General features: G+C 43.1%; 1 long non-coding RNA gene across 1 annotated transcript in view; it reads right to left on the bottom strand.

The window, feature by feature from the left end:
* The window catches only part of LOC109251883 (uncharacterized), a 40991-nt gene that overhangs the window by 11977 nt on the left and 8436 nt on the right, over window positions 1-20578 (bottom strand). Inside the window, exon 2 of the long non-coding RNA XR_002073751.2 lies at window positions 6592-6721. This is a non-coding gene — a long non-coding RNA (uncharacterized LOC109251883). The remainder of the gene's footprint in view (window positions 1-6591; window positions 6722-20578) is intronic.

Genomic DNA, 20578 nt, shown 5'->3' with positions numbered 1-20578 from the left:
AACAAAAAATCCAACTACCTCTAGCAAAAAGACCATCAGAAGAGAAATGTCAGGGCGCCTGGGTGGCTCAGTTGGTTGAACGTCCGACTCTTGATTTCAGCTCAGGTTCTTGATTTGATCTCATGGTTCGTGAGTTTGACCCCTGCATCGGGCTCTGCGCTGAGAGCGTGGACCCTGCTTGGGATTTCTCTCTCTCACCCTCTCTCTCTGCCCCTCCCACATTCTCTCTCTCTCTCTCAGTAAATAAATAACTGGAATTGAAATAAAACCTTTAAAAAATAAATTTTAAAAATGTTTTAAAAAAATTTTTTAAAAGAAAAGAAATGTGTCACCCTGGGATGAGCAGCATAGCTGGTCTACGTGGGTCTCTGTAAGATCTTTATGTTTCCCCCACCCCAATGCATAAACAAGAATATTTTGTTTTGCCATACTCTAGAACATTAATAAGTAAATGTCATCATGCTTGATAATACCAATATGTTACTAAATACGCATATTTTTAAAATTTAAAGCTAACACTGCAACTTGAAAATATACGTGAAATCAGTTCTGTCCATACAACAATTAAGTGATCTTACAATAGCCTGAAGCATGATTTCTTTGGCAAAATCATCCATAAGTTTTGCAAATTTCAGTCGTTTGAGCTACTGTGTTGTAGGAATTCTAACAATTCTAACAATATCTACGATATTGTTGCCCTTCCTTATCTTCCCCCCCAGACTTCCCTGATAATATGAGTCACCTGAAGAACATAACCAGTGCCTGGATCACCCAGGATCTGGTGCTCAGCATGGCAGAGAGCAATCTGTAATTCTCAACATCCACCAATGCTGGTTAAGCCCCTGTGCGTTTGTCCTTTGTTCTCAATACAAAAGGTGGCTGAGAACAATGCCTTGCAGCATGTGAGCTGGGCAGGGGCTGGCATTAAAGACGATGCATCCTGGTGGGCAGGGAGAATATTTAGGTAAGAGAGATACCAAGCTGGTTAATTTGTCAAATCCTCCCTCCTACGGCTCAGCGTGAGTCTAAAAGATTTCTGCCTATTGAGCTATCATTTCTCAGGAGGGCTGAACTCCATTTTCCTTTTTTTTTTTTTAACTTTTTAAATGTTTATTTATTTTTGAGAGACAGAGCACAGGCAGGGGAGGAACAGTGAGAGAGGGAGACACCGAACCTGAAGCAGGCTCCAGGCTCTGAGCTGTCAGTACAGAGCCCGACGTGGGGCTCAAACTCACGAACCATGAGATCATGACCTGAGCCGAAGTCAGACGCTTAACCAGCTGAGCCACCCAGGTGCCCCTGAATTCCATTTTCTTACATCTTCTTTGCGTTTTAATTTGTGGTCCTGGAGGTACCCACAAATTAACAAAATAGCACAGCACTCAAAACAGTTGTGCAGGGGCGCCTGGGTGGTGCAGTCGGTTAAGCATCCGACTTCAGCCAGGTCACGATCTCGCGGTCCGTGAGTTCGAGCCCCCCGTCAGGCTCTGGGCTGATGGCTCAGAGCCTGGAGCCTGTTTCCGATTCTGTGTCTCCCTCTCTCTCTGCCCCTCCCCCGTTCATGCTCTGTCTCTCTCTGTCCCAAAAATAAATAAAAAACGTTGAAAAAAAAAATTAAAAAAAAACAAAAACAAAAACAAAAAAAACAGTTGTGCATGCTGACCGGGAAGGATTTTGCAATACTAAACAATTCAACTTGTCAACTACACCTGTATATGGAATATTCTTTTCAAAGGCACTACGTGGTGTTATTCTAGAAATGCAGAGATTTTTTTAAAAAATAAAAATAGTTAACAAAATTACGTTGAATTTTCAAAAACAAACATTTTGGCTTTACTTAAGTAATTTCCATTTAACGTTTGATATTCATTTACTAGATTTACATTGCCAGGGTGCCTGGCTGGCTCAGTGGGTAGAGCATGTGACTCTGGATCTCAGGGTTGTAAGTTCAAGCCCCATGTTGGGTATAGAGATTACTTAAAAATAAAGTCTTTAAAAAAATGTATTCGTGTTGACTTTTAATTGTGATAGGTAGCGTTAAGTATTTTAGAAGTAAAATTATTTTGAAAACATGAAAAGTAATTGTTTTGATTTTATATTTAGTTTATTTTTTTGATAAACTCTATTCAGGGGTGCCTGGCTGGCTCAGTTGGTGGTGGGACAATGGCGACTCAGGATCAGCTAGATGCCCCCAAGGGACTGGGTCCTGGGTCTTATTGCTACCAAGGAGACTTGGGTAGAAACACATTAACCTAGCAGTTGTGAGTGGGCCCCTGAGTCCCAGATGGGGAGGATATACTAAAGGGTATTTTAGCATCTGCCCATCTATCCTCCTCTGGGGGACTCCCGCTCCCAGATCTAGCCGCTCCTGAATGATCATGTGGTATACCGTATGACCCTGAGTTCCCTGGCCATAACCCACACGGTCAGAGATAGACCTCAGGCCCAAAGGCAACTAATTCCTGGCCTGGTCAGTGACCTATGACTTGTGGCTTGAAAATGTGGCTTGAAAATCTGAGCTAGGCCATCAGATTCCTCTTTGAAGATACATACCACACACACCCACACCACACCCACACCCCACATACCACATACACACACACCACACACACCCATACACACACACACACACACACACACACACACACACACACACACACACTCCACATGAACCACCCGCACATAGCGGTGGGGCTGAGAAAGAGAAAAAGCTGAGGGGGAGCAGCCTCAGTCAGTCTCTGCTCTTCTTCAAACCAACGCTCAGGTTTTCTCCGGGGATAAGCCTTTGATTCTAGGGACCCATGGACCCTTGACTGGACAAGCAGGTACATTAATTGCTCATAATCTAATCCTGAATAATCTGACACTGTTGATGCACAGTTCTTCTACCTTCTATTAGTACTGGCTCAGACATTGGGAAGACTGAATTTCGGTGGGAAAAGAGAATATTTCCGACGACTGACATTTGGTATTTGGACACTTGGTTTAGCACTCAAATTTAGTCTAGAAATTATCATAGCGTGCCTTATTTCTAACTCTTTGGTTTGTTTCCCTGTTTTTTGTTTTTTTTAAAATCGGAGGAAAACGTTCAAAAATCCACCAAACTCAGATTAGAGGTATTGCTAGCCAAGTATTTATTTCAAGTTTAGATTATCAAAATCAATTTTGCTAATAGGATCTTAATATTTTAACATGTTAGAGAAGATTAATTAGGGAGGTTTAAAATAACACTGCTGAAGCTGTATTGGCTGGAACCTGTGTCCAGCACTGGGCTAGTTAGACAAGTTTGGCCATGGAGTGAGAGGAGGCTCGAGTAGGGGACCTAGAGGAGTCTGTCCCTGGGACTCCATTAGTATAAAAGTTGTTGCACAAACATTTCCCCTACCAGAGGACAGGGTATTGGAAGCGGAGAGTTTATTTATTTTTTTTTCAGTTTATTTATTTTGAGAGAGAGAGAGAGAGTGAGCAGGGGAGGGGAGGAGTAGAGAGCAAGGGAGAGAGAGGATCCCAAGCAGGCTCCTCAGGCAGTGCAGAGCCTGATGTGGGGCTTGAACCCACGAACCGTGAAATCATGACCTGAGCAGAAATCAAGAGTCGGATGCTTAACTGACTGAGCCACCCCCTTAGTGCAGTGTTGATCTGAGCGCTGGGGAGAGAGGGACTTCTAGAAGATACTGAAAGAGGTGTTGCCCCTAAGAAGTCTGAAACATCAGGGCATAGGCCCATTGTTTTGATGCTCAGGTGACATGAATGGAGACAGAAAATGGTGCAGGGGTTCCCCCACTACAGCACGTGGGCCTCTGGGCACTGAGGGCAACAGGATCCCTCGGGTACCTCAAGCCTCGTGGGCTGCCCAGGTTGTTTTAAGCTGGTTCACTAGCCTCTGTGTCACGTGACCTCGCTTTGTCCACAGTTTACACATCTAAATGCTTGTCCAACTTGTTCTTTATTTTTTTCAGCTCCTACTGTCACACATATCCCAAAATATTACTTCTCTACTTACTGCTGTGATCTCTTATTAGCCTCCCTGCTGCCGTTCATGCCCTCCTACACTCCAAGTTCACAATAATAACCAGCAGGAACTTTTAAAAATGGAAACCTCCCAGGGTGCCTGGGTGGCTCAGGCAGTTGAGCATCTGACTCTTGAATTCGGCTCAGTTCATGATCCCAGGGTTGCGGTATCTACACTGAGCATGGAGCCTGCTTAAGATTCTCTCTCTCTCTCCCTCTCTCTCTCTCTCTATCTCTCTCTCCCTCCCTCCTTCCCTCTCCCCCACTCATGCCCTCTCTCTCTCTCAAATAAAAAAAAATAAAAGTAAAAATAAAAATGGAAACCTCCCCTTAATATTCCAATGTCTTCCTGTCTTCCTGTCATCCTTAGCAGGAACTGAAGCCCTCACCCTGCTCTATAAGCCCCGTGTGGTCAGGCCCCTGCTGAGCTCTCCCATATCACCTGCTTGAGCTCTCCTTGCTGGTTTCACTCCATCCACAATGGGCTTTCCTTCTCTTTCTCAAATACCCTGAGCTCCCTTCTGCCCCAGAGCCTTTGTGGAAGCTAGTCCAGCTGCCTAGACTCCTCCTTATATCGACTCAAATCCTACTTCTGTCGTTAAGCCTCTTGTGACCTGTCTAAAGTGGCCTGCTCCCTGCTGAAGCCACTTTCTATCCCCTCACCGTGTTTCATTTTTTCATTAAATGTGTCACCATCTAGAATCTCCGTGTGTCTCTTTCTCACGTGTTTATTTCCTATCTCTGTCCAGTACAATGAAAACTTCATGACAGCAGAGATTTGCTGCTGTATTGCCAGTACCTAGAATAAGTTTTGGGGCCACAAGAGGTGGTCAATAAATATGCACTGAAAGCACAAATAAGTGAACTCCCTCTTATGTCTATTTCCCACTGGATGCTAAGCCTGCGTGTCTGCATTTTTGCTCCTCTGGCTGTGGAGTTTCCCTCTTCACTTACACTTCCTTCTGGCAATTCCTTTTTTTTTTTTTTTTAAGAAGAAGCTTACATTTTAAGTTTATTTATTTATTTTGAGAGAGGGAGAGAGCATAAACATGAGCAGGAGAGGAACAGAGCGGAGGGGGAGAGAGAGAGAGAGAGAGAGAGAGTGGGGGAGAGGATCCTAAGCAGGCCCCATGTTGTCAGCGCAGAGCCCAACACCGGACTCAATCCCACAAACCCTGAGATCATGACCTGAGTCAAAATCAAGAGTCAGATATTTAACCAACTGAGCCACCTAGGCACCCCCAATAAATAAGCTTAAAAAAAAAAAAAAAAAAAGAACAAAGCCGAAATGCTGAGGGAAGTAGAAATGGAATACCAGAGGGTCTAGGAGGCACAGAGAATGACATCAGAGCCTGGTCCTAAAACAAAGTCTTTAAAAACAACCACCACTACTAAGGCGTGTACAGTATCATCCCATTTATGGGAGGGGCACCTGGGTGGCTCAGTTGGTTGAGCAGCCTGAGCATCCTGAGAATCCGACTTTGGCTCAGGTCATGATCTCACGGTTTGTGAGTTCAAGCCCTGCGTCGGGCTCTGTGCTGACAGCTCAGAACCTGGAGCCTGCTTCTGATTCTGTGTCTCCATCTGTCTGCCCCTCCCCCACTCGCTCATGTGCATGCTTTCTCTCTCTCTCTCAAAACTAAATAAACATTTAAAAAATTTAAAAAAAAACAAAGGGGAGAAAAACAAGCCCATATACGAGTATATTTGTCTAGGCAAAGGCTGGAAATATATACACTAGGAGGTTAATTGTGGTTATCTCTGGGTAGTGGGACTACGGATGTTTAAAAATATTATTTTTGCTTATCTAAATTTTTAACTTTCTACCATCAACAAGAGTTAGTTTAAGGGGGAAAAAAGCATTTTTATTTTCAAATGTGTGGCTTTTGAAATCAGGCTGGGAAACTTCTCAAATGCTTCACATTTTTAAATGACGCAAAATGTTCCCAGTTACATTTCAAACCTCTGATGTGGCAGTTATAGCCCTGCTGCAGAAGTAGAAACGCAAAATTTGTGAGATAAGGTCATTTTTTTTCTTTTTTTAAATGGCTATTTATTTTTCAGAGAGAGAGATAGAGAGAGAGAGACAGTGTGAGCGGGGGAGGGGCAGACAGAGAAGGAGACACAGAATCTGAAGCAGGCTCCCAGCTCTGAGCTGTCAGCACAGAGCCCGACATGGGGCTTGAATTCACAAACTTCGAGATCATGACTTGAGCCAGAGTCGGAGGCCCAACTGACTGAGCCACCCAGGGGCCCAGAGATAAGGTCATTTCTGACGAATTATTCACGAAGCCCCATTATGTCGAAGGGCCTCTGAAGTCCTCTCAAATTCTAGAAGTTCCATCTGTGAGCTAAAGCCTTCAAGCAGTTGCCCTCGTCATCTCTGAGCCTGCAACTAAGTGGAAAGGGTTGTGCTTCCTGTCGTTCTCAAAATGTAGGCTGAAGGAATCACTTGGGAGGGTCGTAAAGATGCAGAATCCTGAGGCGCACACCCCACTATGCTGACCCCGGGTCACTAGGGGTAGCGCCCACAATATGACTTTTAAACAACCCAGTTAGGTGATTCTGGGACACACTCACCTGGGAGTCACTGTGTTGTTTCTGGCCAAATATGCTTAGTTCCTGTCCTGGACAGGCCTGCTGGGACCCTCACATCTGATCAGCTGATTTCCACTTCAGCTCCACCTCTGCTCCCAAGACTGGTCATAACCTTAGACAGAAGAGAACATGACTGGTATATAACTGGCATTAATCTCGTTTTGTTTCAAGTAACTACACGTCCTTTGCTTTTGCAAGTCTAGTCTCTCTTGGGAATCTGAGCATTGCCCCTGAATCTTGGGCCTTCATGGTGTCTGTGCAATCTGGAGACTCCTTGATGCCTCCCCTATTACGTCCCACCCAGGAGTCCTACTGTCTTGCATTGCCTGCTTCCTTGGAGATTCTGCTAATTTGATGACTATCCTCCAGACTAAACCTTCTTTATCTGTGCTCTTATGCAGATCTTCCCCTCTTCCCCACTGGTTCACCCCTACTCATGGACTTTTTCTGTGCTGGTGACTGGGTTTATTTCTAGATGCAAGTCCCATTCTGCTGACTGGATCCCAAAAGATGATGTGAAGGAGATTGGCTGTAATGACTTAGGTTTCTCTTGGGCTGATTCCTCCAAGTTCAGCAATGGAGGTTGAATTCATTGGGTCTTATCATTAAGACCTTGCAGTTGTGTCTAATTAGTCTTAGATTAGGATTTTCTGGAGAAGGAGAAGAGGAAGAAGAAGAGGAAGAAAAAGAGCAAGAAGAAGGTGGAGGAGGACAAGGAGGATGAGGAGGAGGGGAGGAGGAGGAGAAAGAGGAAGAGGAAGGAAAAGAAGAAGGGGATTTTCTGGGTATTATTTTATCTGTACTTATCCTGTTCTCATCTCTTTATAAAATTTTGACTATTACATTCATTGAATTTATCCTCTTGAATAAAAATAATCTGTAGAAAAGCATTTATTACTATAATGTCCATGTCACACTGAAAATCCAAAAGGTGTTTGTTTTGTTTTAAAAGTCAACTCAGTCAGGGCACCTAGGTGGTTCAGTTGATTAAGTATCTGACTTCAGCTGAGGTTATGATAGCACAGTCGTGAGTTCTAGTCCTACATCAGGCGAGCACAAGCCCCGCTTCTCTCTCTCCCTCCCACTTCTCTGCCCTCATGGGATTCTCTCTCTCTCTCTCTCTCTCTCCCAATCTCTCTGTCCTTTGATCACTTGCACCCTCCCTCTCTCTCTCTTTCAAATAAAAGTCAACTTAATCAAAGTCTACTACTTTGGAGTCATTAGTTTCTTCGAAATCACTGTAACACTTAAATATGGCTAAAACTCAAATATAGACATTTTGTTCTTTGCAAAGTAATAAATTTCCAACTTGCCAAATAAACTTACCAAGAGCAAAATTTAGGTTTTTTTCCTACAAAAATACAGCACACTAGAATTACCAATACTAAAAAGTTGTTACACGTGGCTCAGTCAGTCAAGCATCTGACTCTTGATCACAACTCAGTTCTTGATCTTATTGTTGTGAGTTCAAGCCCTGAGTTGGGGCTCCACTTAAGAGAAGAGAAAGGAAGGGCACCTGGGTGGCTCAGTCGGTTGAGCGACTAACTTCAGCTCAGGTCATGATCTCATGGTTTGTGAGTTCAAGCCCCGCGTCTGGCTCTGTGCTGACAGCTCAGAGCCTGGAGCCTCTTTTGGATTCTGTGTCTCCCTCTCTCTCTGCCCCTCCCCTACTCATGCTCTGTCTTTCTCTGTCTCAGAAATAAATAAACATTAAAAAAAATTTTTTTTTAAAGAGAAGAGAAAGGAAGGGAAGGGAAGAGGAAGAGAAGAGAATAAGAGGAAAGAGAAAAGAAAAGAAAAGAAAAGAAAAGAAAAGAAAAGAAAAGAAAAGAAAAGAAAAGAAAAGAAAAAAGTTCTTAGAAAATTTTAGAGTTCTGAGGTATGGCAGATTGGGTTTTTCAAAGATGGCATGCCCTCCCCCTTCAAGAGGTATTGTCGAATTCCCCCTCCCCTTAAATCTGGGCTGGCCTTCCTGACTTCTTGAACAATAGAATTTGGCAGAAGTGAAATTCTGAAACTTTCAAGAACAGGTATAAGAAGCTTTGCATTTCCACCTGGCTCTCTTGCAAGGCACCCTCTAGGGAAAGTCAGCCACCCTGTAAGCAACTTAACTCCCCTGAGACAGCCATGTGGTGAGGAAGCCCAAGCTAGGCCCCCAAAGGAGATGGTGCTACTGCCCAGCCCCAAGCTGTTCCAGCCATGCCAGCTGGGTACCAGACACGTAAGTAAAATAACCATCTTGATCATGAGGTAACAAGAAATCAAAGCATATTTTGGACAGTTTTCCTGTTGTTCTTCCCGGTTAGAGACCTGTGTCAAATTACACCACCATGGGCAGTTATGGCCTTGATGAGAATCCTGACTCTCTGTGCACAGCAAATTTTTTCAGCTGAAGTGTTTTGATATGTGTTTCCAGCCCCTTCAAGAGTCTCTGTGCTGAGCCACTCCTGGTTGGCTTGACAGAAGCTGTTTCTGCACACCCAAGGCTGGTCGTCAGGGAGTTTCAGATGCCGGTGAACATCATGGCCTGGAAACTGCTAGCCAACCTTCCACAACAGGCATCCACCTTTGCGTTGGCCCTTCTAGGGTTCTCCTCTACTTTACCATTAGCCATTTTGAACTCTGCTGAAACTCAAATCACAAAGCGGAGAAAGGGCCAACTGAACACCCAGAAGAGATCCCACTGGACTAGGAAGATTCCTGATACTCTGATTGAGATCACGGAGAGGCTATCTTTTTTTTTTTCCTCCTTTTTTTTTTAAACTTGTTTTATTTTTTATTTTTTTAAATTTACACCCAAATTAGTTAGCATATGGTGCAACAATGATTTCAGGAGTAGATTCCTTAGTGCCCCTTACCCATTTAGCCCATCCCCCCTCCCACAACCCCTCCCGTAACCCTCAGTTTGTTCTCCATATTTATGAATCTCTTCTGTTTTGTCCCCCTCCCTGTTTTTATATTATTTTTATTTCCCTTCCCTTATGTTCATCTGTTTTGTCTCTTAAAGTCCTCATATGAGTGAAGTCATATGACTATTGTCTTTCTCTGACTAATTTCACTTAGCATAATACCCTCCAGTTCCATCCACATTGTTGGAAATGGCAAGATTTCATTCTTTTTGATTGCTGAGTAATACTCCATTGTATATATATACACCACATCTTCTTTATCCATTCATCCATCGATGGACATTTGGGCTCTTTCCATACTTTGGCTATTGTTGATAGTGCTGCTATAAACATGGGGGGGGGGCATGTGTCCCTTCGAAACAGCACACCTGTATCCCTTGGATAAATGCCTAATAGTGCAATTGCTGGGTCGTAGGGTAGTTCTATTTTTAGTTTTTTGAGGAACCTCCATACTGTTTTCCAGAGTGGCTGCAACAGCTTGCATTCCCACCAGCAGTGCAAAAGAGATCTTTCTCCGCATCCTTGCCAACATCTGTTGTTGCCTGAGTTGTTAATGTTAGCCAACTTTTCTTTTGTTTTCTTAAGTAGAAACCAGCACAGGGCTTGAACTCACCATCCTGAGATCAAGACCTGAGCTGAGATCAAGAGTCAGATGCTTAACTAACTGAGCCACCCAAGCACCCCTAGAAGCATTTCTTTCAGCCCTATCTGGCTTTACCTCTTGGGATTACATGTTGAGGATTCACCAGAGCCATGAAAGAAACAAAAAGAAAAATACTAATATCCTCATTCAGAAAGAACTACAGAGGCATCACCTGATGCTTCTATTCCCACTGGTCTAACACAAACAACTTTGTAAAGTAATATCCTCTTGCTGGTTAAACTGCTGTCAGATGAGGAGGCTGGGCTGTTAAATTTTCAGGAGAGGGGTGTCGAATTAGTGGCTTCATCCTTTTTTTTAATTTCTTTAGCCTTATCCTTTAGCCACTACTTGAGGCAGTTGGTAAGGATAAGGATAACCTCAGGGATACTTTTTGCCTCAGTTGGTTAAGTGTCTGACTTCGGCTCAGGTCATGATCTCAGGATTTGGGAATTTGAGCCCCACATCTGACTCTGACAGCTCAGAGCCTGGAGCCTGCTTCAGACTCTGTGTCTCCCTCTCTCTCTGCCCCACCCCCACTCGTGCTCCGTGCCCCCCCCTCTCTAAAATAAATAAACATTGAAGAAACAATTTTTTAATACAAATTAAAAAAAAAACAAAACCCTTCATTCCTAGCTGCTAACAGTGTCCACCGGGAAGACTGTAGCAAATAGAGGCAATCTCTAGCCAGCAGTTTCTTGGCTTGGGGACTCAGCTGGTTGGTGAGTAAAGCAGTAATGGAGTTGAGAAAAGTGGCCTCCTGCTCCAACTGTCTAAAGCCAAATAATTTACGAAAATCGACACCCAAGCTTGCTCACCTTGGGGACTACTCCTTGCTGCATACATTGAAACTTTCATTCATCAGAGCAAGAGAACGCTAGGGAGTGAGAACTATTATCATCTTGCCTTGTTTTTCTAAGCCTCTGTTAACAAAGCCCCTAAAGACGGTACCACATTTTAAGGGTGCCAGTGTAAATATTTAAATGCAATTACACAGCATGCTCTTCTAAAGAAGCGTGTCTTGCATTTGAAGACAGGTCAGGGGCGCCTGGGTGGCTCAGTCGGTTAAGCGTCCGACTTCAGCTCAGGTCATGATCTCACGGTTCGGTTCGTGAGTTCGAGCCCCACGTCGGGCTCTGTGCTGACGGCTCAGAGCCTGGAGACTGCTTCGGATTCTGTGTGTGTCTCTCTCTCTCTGCTCCTCCCCCACTAACGCTCTGTCTCTCAAAGATAAATAAACATTAAAAGAAAAAATTAAAGGGGCGCCTGGGTGGCTCAGTCGGTTAAGCATCCGACTTCAGCTCAGGTCACGATCTCGCGGTCCGTGAGTTCGAGCCCCGCGTCGGGCTCTGGGCTGATGGCTCAGAGCCTGGAGCCTGCTTCCGATTCTGTGTCTCCCTCTCTCTCTGGCCCTCCCCCGTTCATGCTCTGTCTCTCTCTGTCTCAAAAATAAATAAACGTTAAAAAAAAAAAATTAAAAAAAAAAGAAAAAATTAAAAAAAAAAAAAGAAAAGACAGGTCAGCTTAGAAAGTCTAAAGAGAAACATGTCCCTGTGTCATGATGAAACACAGCAGGCATACAACGCACCGTGTATGTGAAAGCAAGCAGGTACCACATATTAAAAAGAAAACAATGTGCTGGTTCATGGCATCCTGGATAAGAATTTTAAACAGAGTTGGTTTTAGCGAGTACAATGAAACCACTCAGGAACATATGCAGAAAAGTGTTTGCTACTCTTTTGCCTCCCCTCCCCCCCCACCCCCCTTTCCCCGCCCCCCACCCCCACCCCAAGTAGGGATGAATGGAAATTCTGGCTATCATAGAATTTGGAGGTTTTCCATAAGCGCCTGCTGCTGTTCTTTTCTCTTCCCATTCCCAAATAAATGGGACTACTTTTTTTTTTTTTTGAGAGAGAGAGAGAATGAGAGAGTGGTGGAGGGGCAAAGGGAGGGAGAGAGAGAGAGAGAGAATGAGAGAGAGAGCGGGGGAGGTGCAGAAAGAGAAAGAGAGAGACAGAGAGAGAGAATCTTAAGAGAATCTACACTCAGCACAGAGCTGGATGTGGGTCTTGATACCACAACCCTGATATCATGACCTGAGCCGAAATCAAGAGTCAGACACTTAACCGACTGAGCCCCCCAGGTGCCCCAGAAGGGTGAGCTCTTTAAATCTAGGAGTCTAGTATCGGTATGCAGTTAACGTTCCTCATGCTCCATAAGGTGAACCGTACATGGATAAACAAAAACTCTGGTTCCTTTTTTTGTTTTAAGATTTTATTTTGTTTAAAAAAATTTTTTTTACTGTTTATTTATTTTTGAGAGAGAGAGAGGGACAGAGCGCGAGCAGGGGAGGGGCAGAGAGAGAAGAAGATGCAGAATCCGAAGCAGGCTCCAGGCTCTGAGCTGTCAGCACAGAGCCCGACGCAAACTAGAATCCATACACTGCGAGATCATGACCTGAGCCAAAGTCAGACACTTAACTGACTGAACCACCCAGGTACCCCTAAAGATTTTATTCTTTAAGTAATCTCCACACCCCCACATGGGGCTCGAACTCACAATCCCGAGATCAAGAGTCATGCACTCCATTGACTGAGCCAGACAGTCATCACTGAAGACACCGGTTCTAGAGGAAGGTATTGCTGAGGCTAGAAAACCTATACAGGACAGTTAGAGAAATGGTGTGAGGAATATCTCCCTGCCCCCAGGACTGATGAATCCCTAATGGTATTCATTACAAAAAGTAGAAAGACTCAGAGATAAGGGTCTGCCGAAGCAGAGTTCACTGACACAGAATGATCGAGTAATACATTAACACAGGAAGATGAACTCACTGAGAAACTGAGCCATGTGGCTGAGCCCTGCCAGAACACCCCCACCCCCACTAAAACAACCCAAACAAACCGGGAAGGCAAGAAAAATGGGGGCACATCTTAGGAGCCAGAGAAAGGATCTGTGAGATCCTGTTTGTCAACAGCATAAACACTGGAAATCTATTTTTAAAACTTCCTGAAATTTAAACATCTGTCTCTGCCTTTGTGACACAATTACTATAATTCTTTGTTATCCAGTTTTCATACAAGGTACCAGACTGGGAGAGAACCATTTTATAAGTTAGATGGATTTCCTTTATACAGTTTACAGCTTTGTGGTGCCTGGGTGGCTCAGTCGGTTAAATGTGGACTTCAGCTCAGGTTGTGGTCTCACAGTTCGTGAGTTCAAGCCCCACATTGGGCTCTGCGCTGACAGCTCAGAACCTGAAGCCTGCTCCCGATCCTGTCTTCTCTGGTCCTCCCCCACTCACTCTCTGTCTCCCTCTCTCTCTCAAAAACGAAATAAACATTATACAGGTTACAGTTTTGCTTATTGTTTGTTTGATGTGATCAACTTCAGCTAAGTTCTGTTTTACAAAGGCATAATTTATTTCTGAAGAGTTTTCCCTTAGTGGAGCTTTTTATGACTATCACATGGAGAAGGCTGGGGAGAAACAGATAGTTGTTGTGGGTGTTATGTTTTCTTTTGTTGGTTTTAGGTCGGTTGCTTATATGCCATGCCATTACAGTGGCAAGAATGATAAATTTCATCTATGGATAGCTTAGGGGAAAAATTATAATTTTTTATATTTATAATTTATAGCTAAAATTTAGGTAGTGTCTGACCTTTTATATAACTCTCCATGAAAAAAGAGTTATACTAAATGGAAATGGTTTGCTCATCTAAAAACTTTAAAATATTTGGCTCCATGACAGCACTTTCCTTAGTACTAAAAATTTACCCTCTGCTGAACAGCCTGCATTGTTCTTGCTTGTTGAACAATATAAAAAGCAATTTTTAGATTCCACTGCGATGATGAGAGAGAAACTTGAGCCTACCTACTTTAAAGAAAGGTAAAAACAAAATTCAAGTAAGTGCCAAGACTACAGAGATGACTCATTTGTAAGCTTTTTGTTTGTTTTCTTTAAAATAAGATGATTGGAAATGAAAGGGCTCTGACTTAAAAGCCTAGCTCTGCCAGGTTTTGTTGCTTTCTGGGGAACACAATTTCAGAAACCTTGGTTTATCCAGCAGTTATATTTGGGCAGTAGAAAAAGGAGCTGGCCAAATATCCTTGATGATGGACTTCTAGGTAATTTCCAGGGATTAAATGCCATTATTCTTTTTTTCTCTTACAAATAATTCTTCCTGAAGGGCACATGGCCCCAGAAACATTAGGTGCTTTCTAATTGTTCTCTTGCTAAGGGGGCAGAATGGGCACTTGAATCCTTAACTGTTTATTTGCAGAAGAAAAAAAAAATGTCTATATACATGTGTCAAATTGATATGGAGCCCACTGTGGTTGCTTTATAATGTGCACTGAACTACATTTCCCAGAATTCCCTCCCTGCATGTTTCCGCCTAAGGTGGGCCACAACATTCTTATGCAGATGTGGGGCTTGGAAGGGAACCAGCAGCCATTTTGTAGCTCATATCATTGCTTATCTATTGCCTTACTTCACTGGCAAGGGACCTACCACTGCTCCACCTTCCCCTAAATCCTTCACCAGCTTTTCCAACTCCTGGGCTAGATATATGATGAAGGAGGACAGCCTCTCCTGTAGGATCTATACCATCAAGGTAAGAGGCAGTGAGAATTGACATGGTTTCAAGTCTATCCTCCCGAGTTCTAGATCATAGCTGTAGGTTCCAGTTTATAAGCTGCTTTTCTGTACTTAACACATATCTTCCCTTCCAGACTGCCTTCTCTGAAGTCTTCAAGCTCCAGGATTAGGTATGAAGACAGTAGCCTTACAGAGGCAACTTAAACAGTTCCCACAACTGTGTAATACTAGATATGATATATAGGATATGATATACACCACACACACACACACACACACACACACACACCTCCTAGTGGGTTCTGCATCTGTGATTGAATCCTGACTGTATTACATGGATTTTATAGTTGGATAAATGCCTTATCTTCTTTGGGTTTGTTCTTCCAAGAACTTTACCATTCAGGATAATGTATCATAGTTTGGTTATGTCAACGTTGTGCTTTGAAGGCTAACCAAACTCAATACCTGAATTCTGAAGAACAATAAACTTGATCAGATGAACAGCTTGTTCACATCTCTAAGCTATTCACAATTGCCTAACTTATAAAAATTGCCAAGTGACAAAATGAAAAGAGATACTATACACATACTTCTTAGACATATGGAGATAAGTGTCAGAAGCCAGAAGAGTTCAATTTAACCTGCTGAGGCATCAAGAAGCTGTTGCTTTTGGCATAAGCTTATTTTTTTTAAGCATTATTTGCCTCCCTAAACTAGTTGCATGGACTGTTTTGATAAAAATAAATATCAGGTACAAGAAAGTTTTAATAAAAAGCAAAACCCATACCACCTATGTATGATAGGGCAGGCAAGAAGAAAGGAAATAGGAAAAGTTATCCTTTGAGTTGGACAATAGAATTTTGTTCTGGAGGGACTCCAATGCAAGTTGAAAGGAAGGTCAAGTGTAGGGAGGAATATGAAACAGTACATTTTAAAGAGATAAGAGGGGCGCCTGGGTGGCTCAGTCGGTTGAGCAGCCGACTTCGGCTCAGGTCATGATCTCGCAGTCCGTGAGTTCGAGCCCCGCGTCGGGCTCTGTACTGACAGCTCAGAGCCTGGAGCCTGTTTCAGATTCTGTGTCTCCCTCTCTCTGACCCTCCCCCGTTCATGCTCTGTCTCTCTCTGTCTCAAAAATAAATAAACATTAAAAAAAAATTTAAAAAAAAATAAAAAATAAAGAGATAAGAAAATGAGCTCTACCATCAGTAAGGGCCACTTGCAACAAAAAAGAAAATCTTAGCAACATATTCTTGGGCTTCTCTCTCCTCCTTACGTCTGCCTTCTCTTATCTACATGTAGTATCCTGAATGAATCCAAACCCAAGAAGTTATTGAAACAAGAGAACAAGTTGAAGCAGCTCCTTTCAGGGCTATGTTTCACAGACTGGAGGAGTCTTGGGTTCTGGGACTGGTATAGAATGGCCATAAACCATGATTTTCACTTAAGGAAAACTGATTCCTCACATGGCTTGAATTATATGTTAGCCTCATTCATTTCCTTTCTGTGACTCAGCTATCTGGATTTCAAATCCGTCCAGTTCTTCTACATCCCCTACTTTCTGTGAGCATTTGTTATTTTCCTTCCAAGTTCATATACAGCAATATGATTTGAGAATATTTGGACTCATTTAAGCAAGGCTACGGCGAGAGAGTGTTAGGTAGTTAGTCCTTCAACAATGCCCCGCCCCAAAGAAGTAGATGGATGAGAGGTTTCAAAAAGGAGAAAAAAGATAAGGGTTGGAGGAAAACAACAAGAAAGACCTAAGGAAAAGTTCTGGGGGAGTGGTTCTATTTTGGCAGAAGAAAAACAAATTATATATTCCCGCAGTGTTGCTAGTCCTATTACAAAGCAATGAAATAGTTAGGTGTTATCTTCCCAATTCACTTATACCCACTCTAGAACTGCCTGTTGCTCCATAATTTGTAGTTTATTCCTTAAATCATTTGGTAATTTCAGCTATGCAACTATCTAATGAATTCAGTGAAGTCTGAGAGATAAATGAGAAATATAATACTACGCCTACCTTCATACACAGTTTTGCCTTTTAGAGACATAATGCATTTCACAGGCATCTTCTCTTGTATTCACAAAGCATTTCTAAGACCGCCACCGAAAGCTCTGTACCCTAAGTCATGCAGATTGTCAGCGAGAGAGACAAATTCTAGACTTGAAGTTCTTTTTTTTTTTTAATGTTTATTTTTGAGAGAGAGAGAGAGAGAGAGAGAAAGAGACAGAGCATGAGGGAGAAGAAGTAGAAAGAGAAGGGGACGCAGAATTCCAAGCAGGCTCCAGGCTCTGAGTTGTCAGCAGAGAGCCCGACGCAGGGCTCGAACTCCTGCATTGTGAGATCATGACCTGAGCTGAAGTTGGACGCTCAACCCACTGAGCCACCCAGGCAGCCCCCAGACTTCAAGTTCTGATCTTTTGCCCTCACCTCTGCCACTTCTCCAGACCTAACGATGTACGTTCCAGATGGTACTTCCTTCTGACTGATGACTATTCATTCATCTTCCTGATTTCTAACTCCTCAAGGAATCTCTCATAGAGTGTTTCCTCTAGTTTGGTTTCATTCCATCTGTCAATCCCTTTGGGCACAATTCCTCAACCAATTACAAATTCAGTTAACACCTGTTATTCCTGACGTCTCAAGGAGTCTCTACCCTGGCTTTATGATCACATTTGTAGATTCTTTTAGAACCCTGGGTTGGAAATTGTCTGGGCCTGAAGACAAGTTCCTCTATGAAACTATATATGCTCTCTTTTTTTTTTTTTTAATTTTTAAAAATATTTATTTTTGAAAGAGACAAAGTGTGAGCAGGGGAGGGGCAGAGGGAGAGGGAGACAGAATCTGACGCAGGCTCCAGGCTTTGAGCTGTCAGCACAGAGCCTGATGCGGGGCTCGAACCCACAGACCGTGAGATCACAACCTGAGCCGAAGTCGGACACTCAACAAACTGAGCCACCCAGGAGGCTCTCTCTCTCTCTCTCTTTCTCTCTCTTAATGTTTATTTGTTTTTGAGAGAGAGAAGAGTGTGAGCAGGGAAGGGCAGAGAGAGGGGGAGACACAGAATCCAAAGCAAGCTCTAGGCTCTGAGCTGTCAGCCCAGAGCCCTATGCGGGACTTGAAACCAAGAAATGTGAGATCATGACCTGAGCTGAAGTCGGGCGCCCAACTGACTGAGTCACCCAGTTGCCCCATTATCTATACTCTGTTAATTCCTTCTCACTTACCTTGAGCTTTTTTCCCCTTTTTCCTTTTTTTAAGTATAGCTGACATGCAATGTTACATTAGTTTCAGGTATACAACATAGTGATTCAACAAATCTACATGTTATGCTATGCTCACCACAAGTGTAACTACCACCTGTCACCAAACAACACTGTTATGTTGGCACTGACTATATTCCCTATGCTGTACCTTTCATCCCGTTGACATTCATTCCATAAGTGGAAGTCTGTATCTCTCATGCCTCTTCACCTATTTTGTCTGTATCCACCCTCCCTTCTGGAAACCATCAGTTTGTTCTCTGTCTATGGGACTGTTTCTGCTTTTTGATTGTTTGTTTATACATTTATTTATTTTTTAGGTTCCACATATAAGTGAAATCCTACAGTATTTGTCTTTCTCCGTCTGACTTATTTCACTTTGCATAACACCTTCTAGGTCCATCCATGTGGTTGCAGATGGCAAGATCTCATTCCTTTCTGTGGCTGAGTATCTTGAGCTTTCACTCCCTTTTAGAGATGTTTGTTTGAAACCACTTTTGGTTTGGAATCACTTTTTCCAAGAGAGCAAGTCAAGAGCTTGGCAAACAATGAGAGGCTTTGACTGTTGTCTCTGTTGCTGACTCAAGGACTTCCACTATTCCTTGCTCTGTGGCTTGGAAATAATTTTTGTGCTTTCGGGGGTGCCTGGGTGGCTCAATCAGATGGGCATCTGACTTCAGCTTAGGTCATGATCTCCCGGCTCATGAATTCGGCCCTGCGTCGGGCTCTGTGCAGACAGCTCAGAGCCTGGAGCCTGCTTTGGATTCTGTGTCTCTTTCTCCCTCTGCCCATCCCCTGCTCCCGCTCTGTCATCTCTCTCTCTTTCTCTCTCTCAAAATAAATAAACATTAAAATATTTTTTAATTTGAAAATAATTTTTGTGCTTTCAAATTGCATATCAATAAAACTGGAATCTCTCCAACGGCAGACTAATTACCAGTTTTAAAATATTATAAGACATCGATATGAGGGAGAGTCCCTGCATCTTAAATACAATTTTACTACCCACTATCTTTATGTTTACTGACCAAAAAAAAAAAAAAAAAAAAAAAAAAAGGAAAGAAAAAAGAAAAGAAAGGAAAATGATTAGGTGTGTGTGTGTGTGTGTGTGTGTGTGTGTGTACAGTAGGTTGTGTTGGGGGTGAGATGAATGATAGGTGAATTATCCAAAATCGATGATTGCGAGGTGCCTGGGTGGCTCAGTCAGTTGAACATCCAATTCTTAATTCTGGCTCAGTTCATGATCCCAGGGTTGTGAGATCAAGCCCCATGTCGGGTTCCGTGCTGGGCATGGAGCCTGCTTGAGATTCTCTCTCCTTCTCTCCTTCTATCCCTCCCCTATGCTCTCTCTCTCTTTCCAAAAACAAAGAAAAAGAAATCTCAACCAAATCAATGATTGGATCAGGCAAGCCATTGAGAACTAAGAGGGATATGTCAACTTGCTGGTTCCAAATGTGATATGAGTCCATTAACTTTTAGCTATGTTTCAATAAATAAAGTTGAAAGACAGGCCCCTTTTTCCCCATTAGAAAGTATTCCCCAGATGCTCTACAAAACTTATACGTTAAAAAATATGACCCAGTGGGCCATGGAGGTGGCAGACCACGGCTTGGACAGGGTGAGAACTGCAGGATGGGGGCTGAACGAGGCAGTGTCTATGAATGACCTGCTGAAATGTAAAATGAAGATGACGCTGCTCTCTAAGGCACCAGGCTGCTGAAGGAGCTGCTGCCCAGAGGGAGCAAAACTGAGCAATGCGGCTGTGTCCTCTACTGGGCTGAGGGTACTCAGCTGAAAAGAACATGAGAAGCCCTAAGATATACACAAGGGCTGGGGCGCCTGGGTAGCTCAGTTGCTTAATCATCTGACTTCGGTTCAGGTCACGGTCTTGTGGTTGGTGAGTTCAAGCCCTGCATCGGGCTGTGTGCTGACAGCTTGGAGCCTGCTTTGGATTCTGTGTCTCCTCTCTCTCTCTCTGCCCCTCCCCCACTAGCAGGCACACTCTCTCTCTCTCTCAAAAATAAATAAACATTAAAAAAATTTTTTTTAGTAAAAAAAGATTTGGACTGAGCCACCCAGGCACCCCCGGAATTTCAATTTTTAAACCAATTTCTCAAATTTTGCCATTGCTCAAATAATGTAACCATACGATACAATACAAAGTAAGAGCCAAATGGTACTTCCGCAGGTACTTGCGCAAAGAAGAGAGATGGAGTGAGAGGCCTACTACATGAATCTACTTGTGCCTCTGTGTGAGGTGACAAGAAATCTAAAGGAAGCCCATGACCAGACAAAAGGAAGTAGAGATGATAATGACTCAGAATCCTTTGATCTGTCAATCAGTATAATGTTTCAATTTGGTGGTGAAATCAGTCTAGAACCCAGGTCTCCAAATTTATAATCTCATGATGTCAGAGATAGACGTTTGAATCCTAGCTCTGTCTCCTATTGTATGTGAATTTGCCAAGTTATTTAGCACCTTTGAAACTGTTTCTCTGTGAAATGGGGATGCATTTGTCAGGAGGATTAATTGAGCTAACCTGGCAAGGGCCAGA

The sequence above is a fragment of the Panthera pardus genome, unplaced genomic scaffold (genome assembly GCF_024362965.1).
Source record: "Panthera pardus isolate Hobbes unplaced genomic scaffold, ASM2436296v1 HiC_scaffold_3, whole genome shotgun sequence".
NCBI lineage: Eukaryota > Metazoa > Chordata > Mammalia > Carnivora > Felidae > Panthera > Panthera pardus.
Note: the sequence above shows the minus strand (reverse complement) of the source record. Positions and strands in the feature narration are given on the sequence as shown.